The following is a 14,140-nucleotide window of genomic DNA, read 5'->3' on the forward strand; positions in this document are numbered from 1 at the left end:
ACAGAAATAACAGAAATTGGTTACCAGTTCTGAGTACAGCCCTCCTTTCTTTTTCATATCCCCTCCTCCTCCAAATAAAACCCCTTTGGAACAGCACCAAGAAAACTTTTTGGATAGAGGCTGAAGTCCATTTTGTGGCATTCATTGGAAGTGCAGTTGTTAATTTGACATACAGGAAATTCCAGCCTAGGTTAGGACTACACCACTTCGTGATGCAGCTGTGACTCCTTTTGCCTTCAAACAGGTTTGGAGCCACAGTTCAAACCTGAATTACCCAGCTAGGGAAGTTGTCCCAGACTCTGCTCTTTCTCCTGCCTAGTACAAGGGTGCTGAAGAACAGAAAAGTTGCTCAGAACCAGCAGCATCAGCATTTCTTGATTTTACCTGAGGTGGTGAGGGCTCTCCTGCAGCTCAGCAAGAGAAAAGGGAGATGTCCTGTTTCTGTTTTGCTGCTGTTTAAAGGTTAGATCTTTACAGTTTGGGGGAATGTAGGTGCACAGCAGACCTGGGCTACAGCTCTCAGCAAAGCAGAACTCAGGGCAGGGGAAGCTGAAGGCATGTTTCCCACAACGGCCTGTTTAATACATTACAAGCAACCTCTCTTCCATCATGAGCCCTGGTTTAAAACTACCGCCCTGGGGCATAAAAATCAACTCCTAACAACTTCCAGTGGGGCCACTATTCCATCAGTGTTCCCATCACATGTTGACTCCATGATTAATATTCACCCTCTTTCTTCGTTAATCATCAGTCTTCATTCATTCCTCTGCACCTTCCTGCTGACAGGGGTGCTGTGTGCAGAGCAGCTGGCAGGGAAAACAGACAGAGCTGAGCTGCTGCACACAAGCTGCAGAGGGAAAAAGCCACCTCAGTGCAGTGTGTCAGCTCAAAACGAGTCCTAAAGATGCAATTTTCCCCCTAGACTTAGAAGAAGGGGGCTAAATTTTCTTTTTGTGAGAAGGGACCTTACTACAACACTTCACTACCACTGTACTGTTCTACCTTGAGTGTCATAGCATCCAGTAATTTAGAGCAGGAACGGAAGTCACCCAGAAAAAAACTGTCAAAATTTGGCTCATCAATTCAATCTGTACATGACTCTAAAATAGAGTTTTGCAATTAACACTTGCACTGTAAATTTAAAATTTAAAGCCCTCTCCCAGTTTTGCCCCAGACCTCCTGGATGACATTGCACATGAGGCTGGACTTCTTCCTCACAGACCAGGGAGTAATTATTGGTTTTTCCCCTTGTTCTGTCTCTCTGGGTAGCTGGAATTGTCCACCCTGCAGAGAGAGGACTTCCTGACCATTGTCCAAGACATTGTATAAACATCTGAGCTCAGTAAGCACAGTAAGGACTAGAGAAGCACTCATAAAATAGGTGTGGAATATTTATCTGCTTTCTCACAAGCATTACGGCACTTTCTGTGCTTGTTCCCCACTCTGGTAACTTCATCCAGATATCTGGAGGCTGCATTACCCAAACTTAGCTTTCCTTTGGAGTATGCTAATATTTGCATGGTGTAAAAGGTGAATAAGCTGCCTTATCATTGTGATCATGGAAACAAAGGCAATAAAGAACCATCAAAAAAAAAGAAATATTTGTGTTATAAAATCTAGATCTTGGTCTGGTCTTCTCAGACACACCAGTAATTCTGTACAAATCCACGTTCAGGACAATGAATTTGGACATTAATTCAACAAAGTCAAAATTCACAGGATGATCCTTCTGGTAAGAGGAATATTTTTGTGTTGTGCCTTTTATTCCCTGTGAGGGGATGGTCCATGGGTAAGCAGCTCCTCAGAGAAGGTTTGCAGGATGCACAACTGAGGCCAGCACACATCAGCAAATCTAATGCAACTTTTCAGGGGGAAAAGGAAAGAAATCCACACCAGTGGTTGTTGTATCCTTGTAGACAACGATATTGCCTTGAGTGTAGGGTTTGCACTTGTTTGCTTGCTTTTGGCTAAATTTTTCAAGGCAAGTCTTTATCACTACAGATGTAAGTCATGAGAAAGAAGAACTTGCAGAATGTAAATTGCAACTTTTGTAGCACAGATAAAGAAATGATTAAGCATGGTAGAGATCTGGAATCATTTGTGAAAGTCTGATAGGCAGGAAAGCAAAAAAGGTCACTGAAGAGATGGCAAAATGAGCAAGTGTTGCAGTGCCTGCTTCAGTCAAATTGAAACAAACTTTGGTGCAGAAATAATTGAAAAAGACAGATCCCTACAAGTTTTGAATTTAAAACATTTTAAATTAGAATTCTTTTTAAGGTGCAATAAAAATGTCCTTGTTTTTATAAGTCAGAATTGTGCTGGACATCCATTAAAAATTTCCCCCTGCTCTTCTAGGGAGAATTATGTAAAATACCTGAATTCACTACTGTAAGCACTTAAAAGCTTTCTCTCTTCATGTTCCAAATATTTTCTCCTACTACTTATATAATGTGGTGCAGATAGTATTTCATTTTTCTCCCTCCCTTTATTTTCCAATTTGTTGTTTCACTGATATCTTTTCAAAACTTCCTCTACATTTTGAAACCTCATTTGCCATTAAGAGAAATGGAGCATTAAAAAAACATTGAAAAATTTGGATATAATTCTGGGGGGGGGGGGGGAAAGCAATAGCCAGGATGCTGTTACAGCCTTCAATTCATGGCATCTGATGAAGTGAGAGAAAAGATACAAACCACATCCAGCATTCATAAAAAGGATTTATAATTGGTGGCAGATAGTTTACATTATTAATTGAAGGCATTGCACAGGGAGAATTTTAAGTTTGGATGTTTTGCTTATGAAAATAGGGAGCTGTGTGTTTTAGAGCTTTTATTCTTCCTTGTTAACAAATTCTAGTTTAAATGTCAATATCAGAAGTTGTTTTGTGAATGAAAAGCCTTTGCTTTACTCTCAGATTTGTGTGTCAATAGTTACTTTTTGCAATCCAAGACAACATATCTGATATCAGAGAGAGGAGAGTGGGCTTTATTTACTGATTCAGGAGATGGAGCGTAAGGATGTTGCTGTTGTTGTAATAACATGCACAGACTGATTCCACGCCAGCTCAGTACCTAATTTATGTCCTCCTTTCTTCCTGAATTAGTGTGAACAACTGCAGCAGCCTGCTTGGAATGTGCCAGGGGCTCCATGGATGTATTCTCATTTTTACACAAACTTGGACCTGTGTCTTGGGAGTATTTTCCGAAATGTGCATTGCAAAGGGGGTGGAGATTTAATAACTCCAATGCTGACAAGCAAACATCTAATGTTCATGTAAGAGATAACCAAGGTTTATCCCGTTGTTTTAGGAGGAGAGAAAAATCACCAGGAAAGTTGGACAACCCAGCATCAGCATCCTCGTTACCAAGTGAGTGTTACTTTCCATTCCTTATATGATTCTTTTCTCTTCTTTACAGACCAACATTTGGCAACTCCCTGGGCATGAGCTTCTGAATCAGGGTCCAGCTTCAGGATTCAGGGAAGATGTTCTGTCCCAGGTGTCACCAACCCGCTGCAGGATCCCAACAAAACCCTCTTTCTTCTCCTCAGTTTTCCTCAGTTTCCCCACTTACAAAACCCTCAGAGCTCCATCTCTGCCATACACAGTGATTAAGACATAAATTACTAAAGATCTGAAGGAGTTGCTACACCCTCGTTTGAGTGATAGTGCACCTTTTGAACTAGGGGAACAATGTAGCGTTATTTTAAATGGCTTAATCTCTTTGTATTTCAGAGATATTTGCCATGTTTTGGCACCCAGGAATATAACTCCACTTACTTGTGTGAGGGATCCAATGATACATAAAATAGCACATTATCTCTTTAATTACTACAAGTGTAGACCACATTTAATATTATTTTTTGGATAGGAAATAATAGTGGGAGCCTGGAGGGAAATTTCCTTTGATTGCCCTCCTCCATTACCCCGAAGATTGCTGGCTGCACATTAATAGTGTGAGCAGGAAAGGTCTCCAAAGCACAGTTTGCTGGCTCCTCAATAAAGCAGCAGCTGCTAAAATAGAACAAACATCAGCCAGGGCTGGCTGTGCCATGGGAAGAGCTGCCTTGGCTGCAGAGGGTGGTGAAACTGAGATACACGAGTGCCTGGGCCCTTGAGACTGCCCTGGCTGGGCCTGCCCACTCATCCTTTCTTGGGAGAGGAGAAGTGGAAGCATCAGAATCCATTTGCTGCCAGGGCTGCTCTGCTCTGCTCTGCTCGCAGGATTTGTGATCTCCAGCACCCTGGGTGTTCCTGAGGATGCAAGGCACTGGCTACAGGGCTGCTGGGAAGGAAAGCTGGTCAAGTGAATACAGATGATAAGGGAGTTGGTGAGGATTTTTGGTCCGTGTTTATTTTTTAAGCACTGTGTTGTTCCCCGCTAGACTCTTTAAGGAGGAAAACAAAATTACCCTGTAGATGCTTTCCCATCACCAAGAACTGTGAATACAGAAAACAACACATCAATGCTCATCAGCGAGGGCAGGACCTTTATGTCAATGTTCATTTGTAGAATCCTCCCTGGGGCTGTGAACATCCCCATTGTGCTCCTCAGGAAGGGCTGCTGCCCGAGGTGGCTGGGCAGCTGGGCTGGGAAACCTGGATTAGTGTAAATAGAGCCAGCCCATTCCTTCCTCCTTGCCAATCACACGTTTTCAGAAAAGCCCAATGCAATTTAAGCATCCTCAGAGCAGAGGTGGCCAGGCTGACACCTGGAGCTCTTTAGGGTGCTCCTTTCCTCCCGGCGAGGCAGCAGGAAAAGGTGTTCTCACTGTGCAGATGTGCCTCACAGCTGTGCTCCCTGGGGAGGAACAGGGGAGGTTCTGAAGCCAAAGGGCACAGTCCCAGCCCAGGGAGTTGCAGTTCATGTCCCCAAGCAGAGCAGGGACCTTTGTGCAGCTGCTCAGTGGCACTGCCTCACCAGAGGGGTGACACAGCCCTCAGCAAATCCCACCCAACCCACAGCAAGCACAGCAACTCACAGCCACTGTGGCCACCTTTGGTTCCTCCCCAACCCTCCGTGGGCACCTATTTTATTTTCCTGCTAAGCTGCTTTAACCCAGGTTGCTGGGGGATTGTGGAGCTCTTGCATTTATCAGCATTAAATAAGAAGCAATAAGCTCTTGGCTGTGCCTTGAAGAGCTTTGCTTTCCTGGGTAGTAAATCTGCAGTAACTCTCTCTTACAGTTTTATTGAGGGTTATCAAGTGTTTATTCAAAAGGCATTTCCGTGCATTCAACGTTTTTCTAATTGGGCAGTGAGGGGTAATGCTCTCTCTGGACAGACTATTACTGCAGTGGTAAAATCTGCTCTCTTTAGTCAATAGACTGTCCATGCTGCTGATTTGCTGGGTGGAGAGAGGAAGTGGGAAAGTATTGGAGTGTGGTTTCTACTAAATGGAGTTTGATCTATGTCACTGACATAATCAGCTGTCCCAGAACACCTTGGGCATGGTCTGTGCTGTCTCCTAAAGCCCTGTGAGAAGAAAACCTGTGTAGAAACCAACCTTCTCCTTTCAAGGATGCTAAGGTTGTATCTGCACAGTGTGCAAGGAGCCACATTGGTGCCCTTCTTTGTGGTGTGGCTGAATTTCAGCCCAGCTGTCCTCAAATAGTGAGAGCTAGGCAGGTGCCTGTTGTTCAAGATGGCCCTGCTGGTTGCAAGGAGTGTTTAAAGATGATCTTCATAGTCTGAACTCCAAACAGAAACTGTTAAATAACAGGGTGGCTTACAATGAAATCCCTTTCCAGGGATATCTGGAAACCTGGAATGAACACAGGGAAGAAGTGTGTGCAGTGGGTGGGGTGTTATTGGAGCCTGAGCTTGGTTTATTTGAGGAAAAAAAAATAATTTTGCCTTTTTTCTGCCTCTTAGTTAGTGGCTGTTGGGGTGAAGAAATCATAAATGAGGTGGCCAAGTAAAAAGAATTTAAAAAGAGTCACACAAACTTGCCATATAACAGCAGGTTATTTCAGACACAGTAAAAGCAGACTCGCATTTGGATGAGATGTGACTCATATGTGGCCACGTCTCTTCTCATATCTGCTAGGCTCTTGTGTCTCTCCTGGCATCAGAGCCTTCTTCCTGTACAGGATGAGCTCCTACTCCTTCCTCAGAGGGAGGCAAAGGAGGAGGAGGAGGGGTGGTTCAGCCAAGCTGATCCAATGTGCACCTGGACAGCTGGTACTTCTCGCAGTGCCTTTATTTTAAAGCCATCCATCATGCTCAGGGGATCACATCCAGGCCCTGAATTGCAGAACTGGCACCTTGGGAAGTGTTCAGCTGTGAAAACTGTCTTGGCAGGACAGCATTGCCATATGAAAAGAAATGCTTTGCCTTTCTTATTTTTAAAAGGCAAGGTAAATGGAAGAGGCTGAACCCACTCACCAGCACTTTCAGGGGATGGATTTCTCCCCTGTGCCCTGCTGTGGGATGGATTTGGGGGAGTCTGACCCAGGTGACTGGCTTTGGTACAGATGGGAGTGGGCTGAGTGTTGCATCTGCAAACCCTCAGATCTTTAGATTTTGCCTGAAGTGTCGTGCTGAGCTCCATTCTCCCAGAGATGTGTGTGACTCCACAGCAGGACAGAGCAGTGAGGAGAAGTCCAGGCTCTCAGGAAGAGCTGCAAACCCCAGGGTCCAGGTTTTGCTTATGATGGGATGCTAGAGTGCTCTTACAGGAGAAGTTTGTGTGGTGTGACCCTGGACACAATGGGTCTAACTCCTAAGTTTTTGACACTGTGGTTTGAGGTCTGCACTGCCATTCTGCTGAGTTCATCTTTTTGAGATACAAGCTGACTTCAGCCTGATGATCAGGAAGTGAAACGAAGTTGTATCAGGTTGATGAATTTTCCTTGGTTTTATTCCTGGTACTTCAGGTTTTACTGGTTTAGTGACTGGCAGGAGGAGTGGATTGCATAGATACAATAGGAAGCTTAATTAGTGTGCAAAGTGCTTAGAGATCTTCAAGGAAAGGTGAAATAGATGCAGAAAGTTATCTTCCCTCCTCCTCAGAGGCTGCATTTCAGTAATGGATGAAGTGACCCCTAAAATATAATATTAATTCTGCAAAGCACTTGGGAGTTCTTCTGAATCAAAGGTGCTATGCAAATATATTCTCACTTTCCTTTACCAGTCCCTTTGAGCCAGCCAGTCCACCATTAGTGGTGATTCTCATTTAATCAGAATTCAGCCTTCAAATTTTCTGCAAGTCCATAGATAAATAAAGCAGCAGCCGTAGTTGATCATTTATTTATAAATCTATTTATAATCTAAGATTTGCATATTAATCAAAACCACTCCATGTGGCAATTCCTGATTAAGAACCATTTTTTTGTCTCGTCTCTCTTGCCCCTAGATAATATCCAAAGAATTAGATTAGAAATAGTTTTTATAAATAAATTATGATAAACTCCTGCTTTATTTATATACTCAGACACTCTCCTCATATTTCCATCTTCCTGCCATGTAGTAAGATATAGAAGTTGTGGCAGTGGTCATTTAAATGAGAAATGCTTAATTTTTAGTTGGAAAAAGGATGTTTTCTGACTCAGGTGAGACACTCTGAGGCCTGATCAAAGGCAGCACAGTCAGGAATCCAGGAAGTTCAAGATACTTGTTGTGCACACAAGAACTCCAGAGTGGAAAGACATACGAGGAGAAAACATCTTGTAAAGTTTGGGAGATGTGTGGACAGTGTGACCTGCAGGGCAGCTGGGAGGCAGGACATTATTTAGGAACAAGGGATCAGGGAAAAGCAGCAGAAAAGGACTAAATACAAACAGTTTCTGTTAGGGATGGTGGGATGGGGAGGAGAGCTGCAGGAAGCAGAGAGCTCAGGTCCTCCTGAGGAGCAGTCCAGCCACTGGGCAGCAGAAATACCAATGGCCTGGGCTGCCCCCAGTGCTCAGAGGGCCCTGAGCAGGGCAGGGCAGGGCAGGGAGGAGCTGTGCTTCTGGGAGCTGCTGTCCTGCAGGGAGCTTTCCTGACCATGAGTGCCAGTGTGACACTGCCCTGGCACCCCCTGAGCTGTGTGTGGCACCACGGGCTCAGTAAGGCTGGCAAAGACCTCGAAGCTCATCGAGCCCAGGGTTAACCCAGCTAAGTCTGAGTCTTGTCCCAGGTCTGGCCTCAGCACCCAGGGCTCCTCCCTGGCTTTCCCAAAGCAAATATGATTGCAAACCATTCCCCCTGGGCTTTGTCAGAGTGCCCTCCTGACAGTCCCATGCCATTTTGCCAGGATGTGGCTGTTGGCTCAGATCCAGCTGCACAGCACCAGGCCAGGCTGGATGTACTTGGCAAACGGATGGAACTGGTGTGGGGCTGTCCATGCCAGGGCTGCTCAGATGGGAGGGTTGGGGAAGCTGCCTTGCCCCCTTCAGTAGCAGATATCCATTGGGATCAGTGTCCAGCTACACTTTTTGGGCTCAGCTAAAAGCAACCTTGATAATGTGTAGTTAATTGTCAGGAAAATCATCATCATCATCTGTTCACGTGCTCCCAGCAGCTCTTGGGAAAGTATTTGAAACCAGCAAACTAGAGGAGGTTATTGTGGACTATAATTAAACTATGACATTATCACATGTGCTGCAACTTTGAATTGGCCCTGGTGGCACTACTCAAATGTTTAAATACTTTTAATTTAATCTAGGGTTTTGGTTGTGTGCATATTACCTCTTCTATAAGCATTTTAGAGTATGGAATACAAATGTGGCGTTGCAACCAGTTGGCAAGAATTGAGAGAAATAATCAGAGTGGTAACTCCTGGAGTCATGTGTGCTTGTGGTTCAAATCATGTTTCTGGCCTTAAGGGCTGAACGGAAAAGGTTTAAAATACAACATAAATACATTCTGAGAACAGGAAGAAGAAGAAACAAAGGGAAAAAAATCCCCAAATTTCTTTGGTCATGATGAAGGAGTTCAGGAATTAGGGTATGACAAGGGCTGGGAGCCCTGGCTCCACCTCCCATTCCTGCCACATGCTTTCTGTGGGACTTTGAATGAGACAATTGTCTTTGGGAAGTGGGAATAATAACAACTTCCTGTGTTGTGGCAACACAGGAAAACTAAACTCAGAGACAACCATTATCACTTAAGAGAAAGTTTTGGATAAAACTAGCTCATTCTGAAGGCCTCTGCTATGGACCTGAGATCTTTTCAATTAAAAGTGAAATGCAGCAGCTTCTGGGGTGGGAGCTGGCATTCCCCAGAATTAGAGCTGTCATGTTATAGGGTAAATGTTTCCTGGAGTTTCTGGGGAGTTTGTTTTACTGCAACTTGCCTGAAGACACAAGGATTTCTGTGCATGATTGAAGAAACTGAACTTGTAAACAGAGAGGTTGGAGTTAAGGGGTTTATTTCTGTTTTGTTGCTCAGTTTTGTACAGGTTCCTGTTCAGAAGCAGAGGCAAAGCTGTATCAGCCAGGCAGAGTTAACAGATCCCTAACCCAGAACAATAAATTCTATTGAGGGCCATTCTTCAGCCAATCTAGAATTCATACAGCAGAATACAGGGCTAGAATAACACCGAGGAGCAAGTTTAGGCTAAGAATGGTGTTGGGAATTATTTGCTCAGCCAGCTGCTGGACTTTAATTTAAACAAGGGCTGATTTAGAAGAGAAGTGAGAGACTGTAATTTGGGCTTTACTCTCATTAGTGCTCTGTTCCTCTGGCTCCTGGCTCACAGCCCCACAGCCTCCAAAGTGCAGCTCAGCCCTTCCATACCTGGTGGTGTGTAGGACACAGGGACAAGGCCAGCACTGCACGCCCTGCTGTGCTTTATCTTGCTTAATGAACACTGCTCCTTCAATAACTTTATTGCCCTCTGTGTTCCAGGTTCCTTAATTACTTTCTGCTTGGCAGACAGGATCCTTTTATTTTTATATTTTTGTTAAGTATTACCAGATTCCCCAAGCATCGCTATCCATAGGGAGAATATCATAATAATTGAACCACAAACAAGCCATATGGAAAGGAAGACAAAAGGGACAAATTTAAAGTCAGATCTTTCACCATCAAAGAGAGAGAGAAAAAAAAATGGAACTGGAGGTTCCACTATATTTTTCTGTTACCTTTAAAAGAAGGATATGAGGCATCTCCACATGTGCCCACACAAATCCTGTGGGCAGAGAAAAAAGACCAAACCTGAGGGCTAAATTAAGGCTTGGTGCAGGATTAAACTGCTTGGATGTAATGATGGCCCTTGGCACTAAGATTTCTGTTGTGTTACCCTCTCTTTGTAAGGACTCTCCCTTGCTCTGCCTGTGCTGTTAGAAATGATTTGATGAACTCAGTTCTCTTGCATGTTCCAATTTCTTTCATATTTGCAGCTGCAAGTTCACTCAGTGGCTCTGATCCCAATGTCCACAGCCTGTGCTTTTCTCTTTTCCTTCTCAGTTACTTTAAGAAAAAGTGAATCTTGGTATTTGTTGAACTGCTATTCCCTGTTCATTTCCACAGAAAGAGTAAGCTTTTTCACCTTTCTTAGCTGCTAAATCAAGGTTGAAAGCAATTCACTGTACCTCAATAAGGTCAAAATGCAAAGACAAATTCAAGCTGAGAAACATGAGTTTGATCTTTCATTTGTAGACTTTGTCTGCCATGATTTGTGTATATTTGCATATTCATACTGACTTTCTCCACCTCTTCTACTGACTAGCCAAAAACGCCTTTTGTATTCTCTCTTCTGAAGTGCAAAAATATAATAAAAAACAACTTTACACTGGCTATTCAGAATATGAGCTAAGTGTCAAGGTTTAGAAATTTTACTCTGAGGGTTTTCTCTCTACAAATATGGTAGAAAAACCTAGGACTGAAACCTCTAAACCCTGTTTAGGCTGATTCTGACTGTTTTTCCCAGACCTTTCTCCCTGTACCAAACATCACTAAATACAGCCAGGGGTAGTGAACTGAAGTGAGGTCTGTGGGCAGAAGGCAAAAATCTTGCAGATAAAACCAATTTCAATAGTTTTATCATGCAAGTTAATGGCCCTGGTGCTGGGGCTCCATCTCTCCTAGGGTTTTATCCACTGACTTGTCTGCCTTGCTGAACTATCTTTCCTGTTGTTCACTTCTGTGGAGGAAGAGAAGAGGTTTGGGATTGGAGTGAAGGAGTTAATCTAAAAATCCTGGTTAGGTACTTCATCTACTTCCTCAAGGGTTTTAAGGAGTGCAAAGGAAAAAAAAAAAGAAGCCAAACAAGCAAAAAAAGATAAACCAGCCTGGTAGCTACCTCAGAGATTTCACCTGTAGGCACTGGAGAGCAGGGGAACCATGAAAAGTGGTGGGAAACAGAAGGAAAGAGAACAAAATGTGCCCTTGTGTGAGCACACAGTGATGTGCCACAGAATTGGGATGTGCCACAGAATTGGGATGCTGTGGTTGCAGGCGACTTGCCTCTGAGGTGATGATTTATTGCTTTGCTTCATTTGATAATTGGCAAATGGAGATAACCAGGTGCAGGGCCAGGGAGGGAGGAAAATTCCTGTCCATCAGGACCTCTGACCTTCACAATGAAGCAGAGGAAGCCTCATCCTGTGCTGCCTTCTGCAGAAGTCATGGGCTGGCTTTGAGCAGCTCTCCAGAGGCTGTGGAGACACACGGAGAGGCACCTGTCACCAGGGTCCCTGTCCCATGCTCCTGTGTCCTGCAGTGACCTGTCCTGCATGGAGAGGCTCTCCTGGAGGTCCTCCACTCCAGGAACAAAATGATGGGAACAGCTCTATCCTATTAAAAAAATTACACAGGACTGAGCAATGCAGGGGAAATTCCTCCAAATGCTGCTTTTTGGCTTAAAGAGATAAATGGAAGCTTGGTGCCTCATACCATGACTGTAGGAAATAGATGAGGTGGCCCCAAAGAGTGAATATCTCTGGGATCTTTGCAGAAGTGTTTGCTTTTTCTGACATTTCATAACCAGGACTTTTCAGAGCTGTCGGTGAGCCCTCTTCAGGTGGAGGTGACATGCCTAATTTCTGATCTACCCATGCCACAACAGAGAGCTGAGAAAATGGAAAATAGCAAGACATGTTTTGGGGGAAAACCCTGACAATTTGAGTGCTTTCTTATTGTTTTAAAAGCTGTGTATTTCTGAAGGGAACACAAAAGGGGAGGCCCTGTTCTGCCTTTGAAAAAGCCAGCCTGGGCTCAGCTCGGGGCCCCTGGGCTGTGCTTCTGAGGCTGAGAAGGTGCTGGGGAAGGCTGCAGAAGGCCCAAGGACTTGGATTTTCCATCAGTTTTGGGAGGCCATTCCTTGGCCACAGACAGAGGGAAACTCAACTGAAAGCTGTTACAGATGTGAGGGGGTCCAAGCTGCAAATGGAGAGTCTTGCAGTGAAAAACAAACGCAATCCAAGAAACTGCCTGCTGCCAGCAGCTCCTGATTACTTCAGCTAATTTCAGGGCCTGCAAACATCGATGACAATGTGATTTCTGAAACATGGGAAGTGTTTATTTCTGCAATCTGTACCGTATCTGTGTCAGGAGTTTCATTGCTGTCACTTGTAGCAACCTTCACTGCTTTATCATCATCTCCCTGAACTAATTGCCTTAAACTGATGAAAGCAGATTTTTAAAAGTAAAATGCTTTCAGTTATTTGCTTTTCAGGTTGTTTATGAAGTTGTTTTAGCATGCTCTGTTGAGCTGTACATTTACCTTCATCTGAGAGAGGAACAGAGCTGGAGTAAGGAATTTGGGAGCCTGGCCACAACTGTGGGAAGGATTAAACAGGCAGCAAAATGTGTGGCCCACGTTTCTTTGCCTTGCTCTGTTACACACACATCTCTGCTGTCTTTGCATCTCCCTTCCATCTGCTCCCTGTGACCTGATGAGACCCACATCCCCTCTTCTCTCTGCTCCTCCTGCCTGAATGTGGCACCCCTTGGTGGTCCTTTTTCCCTTGTATATTAAAAAAAAATACAAATGCTGGATATAAATAAATAAATAAATACATTACAATAAATACAAAGAATTTTGTATTTATTGTAATGTATTTTGTATTTATTGTAATGTATTATAATATACAAAGAATGTATATTATAATGTATATTATATATCTAGGTAAGTTATGGGGTCTTACCCCCTTCTTGGAAATAATGTTAGTCTGCACCTATGCTAATTTTTCACATCCAAGTGGAAAAATGCTGTCAAATAATAATGTCAAAGCATCTCTGCATTCTTAACGAAAAATGGATAAAATAGGCTCTGGTTTTACTTTAACTTGTCCTAGTGCTGCATTTCTGTGTCTCTGCTGAGTGTTGATCTTTGTAAGCTGATGCAGGACTGAGAATTGGAGGATATTTTGCTAACTCCTTGAATTTTAGAGTATTCAACAAGATGAACTGCACTTTGAGGGGGTTGTGGGTGGGAAATGGTGGCATTTAATTTAAGAGGAAATAAAAAAAAAAGTGTATTAACTTTGATAAGAGGCTCAGCAGTGTTTTCCATGAGTTTTTGGCATCTGCTCCTTGCTGGGACAATCCTCAGGTTGAACTGAGTCACTGCAGGTGCTGTAGCACCTGGAACTATTTGCTGCAGAACTCAGGTGTTTGGGCTTCTTGTGTCTCACCTTCTGAAGAAATGTCATGGGAAATAAAGTGAGGAAGCTTGTGCCCCATGACCAACTTTGTTTCAGTAATTTATTTCTTGATAAAATGATTCACAAGGCTTAGCATTCTTTGCTTTCACTTCAGTTTGAATACTAGGGAAAAACATCCTTTCTTCCTCCTCACCTAGCTGAAATTACTGGTTTTATTGACCACTGTATTAGTATTTTAATTTAATACTGAGATATTTATAATTTATGAAAGATGACATTAAAACATAGGCCTAGTAGGATTGTTACAATATATAGTGTGATATTTATCAGCTGAGCAGTGATAGTAGGACATAGTAAAAACCAGTTTAACTCATCTGAGATCTTTTTTCTAAGCAGTCACAAATGAATTCAGAAGTTTCCCAGCATTCAGAACTGCTCACTTAACAGCACCCACATCATCTCTGTCTGTCTGGATTCAGGCAATCATTTCCTGCTCTTGCCTCCTTCCTCCCCAGTGTTCAGTACAAACTTTCAGTCTCTCCTCCCCTTTTTCACGTCAGCTGCTTGCACTCAGACACCTGAGCTGTGCAACCACTCAGTGCTTTAA

This window comes from Passer domesticus, chromosome 16 (assembly GCF_036417665.1).
Source record: "Passer domesticus isolate bPasDom1 chromosome 16, bPasDom1.hap1, whole genome shotgun sequence".
NCBI lineage: Eukaryota > Metazoa > Chordata > Aves > Passeriformes > Passeridae > Passer > Passer domesticus.